Below are 2,500 nucleotides of genomic sequence, written 5' to 3'. Positions count from 1 at the left end.
CCCACCCTCCGCGGGAGCGAACCCCCCCCCCCCCCGGAACTCCATTTCGCCGGCCCTGCGGGGGGGGGGGGGGCCGGGGGGGGGGGGGCGGGCGCGAAGATTCCGCCTCGGCTCCCAGAGGCGCGCGGAACCCCGAGGCTTCGGAACGGAACGGGGGTCGGGGCGTGGCGGGGGGGGGGGGCGCGCGGGGGGGGTGGGGGGGGCGCGAAGATTCCGCCTCGGCTCCCAGAGGCGCGCGGAACCCCGAGGCTTCGGAACGGAACGGGGGTCGGGGCGGGGTGGGGGGGGGGGCGCGCGGGGGGGGTGGGGGGGGGCGCGAAGATTCCGCCTCGGCTCCCAGAGGCGCGCGGAACCCCGAGGCTTCGGAACGGAACGGGGGTCGGGGCGGGGGGGGGGGGGGGCGCGCGGGGGGTGGGGGGGGCGCGAAGATTCCGCCTCGGCTCCCAGAGGCGCGCGGAACCCCGAGGCTTCGGAACGGAACGGCCCCGGCCGGGGAACGTGAGGGAACAAGCAGGCTTGGCGGCGGCGAAAAGGCGGGCGGGGGGGGGGGGGGGGCGCGGGGGGGGCCGGCGGGCGGACGGCGCGAGAACCGATTAAAAAAAAAAAAAAAGGCGCGAACGGCGCGGGTTCGCACACAAGCACCCTCCGCTGCCTTGTTGGGGGGGGGGGGCGGGGGGCGCGCGCCAGGCGCGGTATCACGGGTTGTTGGCGGGCCAGTGCCGCCCTGCCCCGCTGACGGCGCCTGTGTGGAGTGTGTGTTTGTGTGCGCGCGTGCCCCGCCCCGGGGCCCCCCTGCTGCCTCGGGGCGCCGGTCAGCCCGGGGTCAGGGATTTCTGCTGAGGCGGGGCGTTGAAAGCAGTGCGAGGGGAGCAAGGCAGGCACCAGGAAAGGGAGGGGGTAAGGGGCGGCAGCGGCCAGGCAAGAAGAAAGAAAGAAAGGAAGAAAGAGGAAAAGAAAGAAAGGAATAAAAGGCAGACAGACAGACAGACAGACAGACAGACAAGACCTAGAGACCTAGATTCGTAAGTGAGCACCTTCCCCTGCTGTAGGACCGCGTGCCGGGGCGGGGCGGGGCGGGGGGGGGGGGGGGGGCACCGCGCTCCCACACAGAAAACCGAGAAAAATCAGCAAGGCAGGAAAAGGAGGGGAAAAGACGCGCGTGCTCGGAAACGCAAAGAAACAAGAGCAAACCCGAAAAACAACACGACCCCAAAAAGAAGCGAGCGGAACCCCTTGCCCCGAAAGAAACGAACAAACAAACAAGCGAAGCGCTCGAGCCGGGGGGGGGGGGGGGGGGCGGACGACCGGGGGTGCGCGGCGGGCCGTCCCGGTAGCGGCCGGCGCAGCGGGTCCGCCGTGGCAGCGGCCGGCCCACGCCCCCGGGCCTGGGAGGCTGCCTTGGCGGCGGCCAGAGGGTCTACCGGCTCCGGGAGTCTCGGAGGGGCGAGCCGGTCGACGCGGCTCCGCTGGGTGTCGCGGAGGCGAGCAGGTCGACCTGGATCCGGGGGTCGCGGAGGGGCGAGCTGGTCGACCGGGCTCCGCGAGGCTGCCTGGGGCGCGCGGCGTGCCGGTCTACCCGGCTCCGGGCTTGGGGCTCGGCCAGCCGGTCGACCGGGCTCCGGGAGGCGCGAGGAAGTGGCAGGCCGTCTCCCGGGTCCGCCTCCCACGCTGTCAGCAGGTCTACCCGGCTCCGGCGAGACTTGGCCGCCCTTCGGGGTGGTGACCGGTAGACCTGTTTCCCCCGGCTTTCCTCTGGAGCGGCGAAAGGGGTCGCTCTGCGTCGCTGCCTCCAGTTACGTCATCGTAGACGTGGGCCATTCCCGCGCCCCTCCCCGGTAGGAGGGGCGGGTGTCCTTTGGCTCTCCGGCGCCGCCTGACTTAGCGGTACGACTGTAGGGGAGAGAGGTGAGCAACCACTCACCTTCCGGAGACTGGCTCCCGGGCGCCCCCTGCGCATGCAGCCGACTTGCGAGAGGGGTGAGGCGGCCTGTGAGGGCAGGCAGGAGCGGTCCCGTCCCGGTTCTCTCCACCGGAGCGCGCTTGGTGCGGCGGCCTCCCGGCAGCTCCCTGGCAGCCCCGCGAGCGTGTCCCAGGTGCCAGGAAGCGCGGAGAGCGGGCTCGCCGGCGGCTAGTGGCTGGAGCGCGGGTCGGCCCGGCGAGAGCGAGAGCGAGAGCGAAGGGGGGCACGGGGGTGCCCCGTGCGGCTCCGGCTTCGGGGTTCTCCGCCGCAGGCAGCGCGGGGCGATGCCAGCGCTCCGGCTGCCGATCCCATCCCTACCCGCACGCAGCGCCCGCTGAGGCGTCCCGGGACACGTCGCAGAGGCCCCTCGGCGGGCCGGTGCTTCCCTGCTCGCCCTGTCCCAGGGAGCGCGGGGGGGTGGCCGGTGTTCAGGCTCGAGCGGGCACCTCTGGCAGACGCTGCTCCCTCACCCCCACGCAGCGCCCGCCGCTGGCTGCCTCCTCGGTGGCCACGCCGGGCAGGGCAGTTGGCTCAGGACCT

The sequence above is a fragment of the Dromaius novaehollandiae genome, unplaced genomic scaffold (assembly GCF_036370855.1).
Source record: "Dromaius novaehollandiae isolate bDroNov1 unplaced genomic scaffold, bDroNov1.hap1 HAP1_SCAFFOLD_76, whole genome shotgun sequence".
In the NCBI taxonomy this organism is placed as follows: domain Eukaryota; kingdom Metazoa; phylum Chordata; class Aves; order Casuariiformes; family Dromaiidae; genus Dromaius; species Dromaius novaehollandiae.
Note: the sequence above shows the minus strand (reverse complement) of the source record.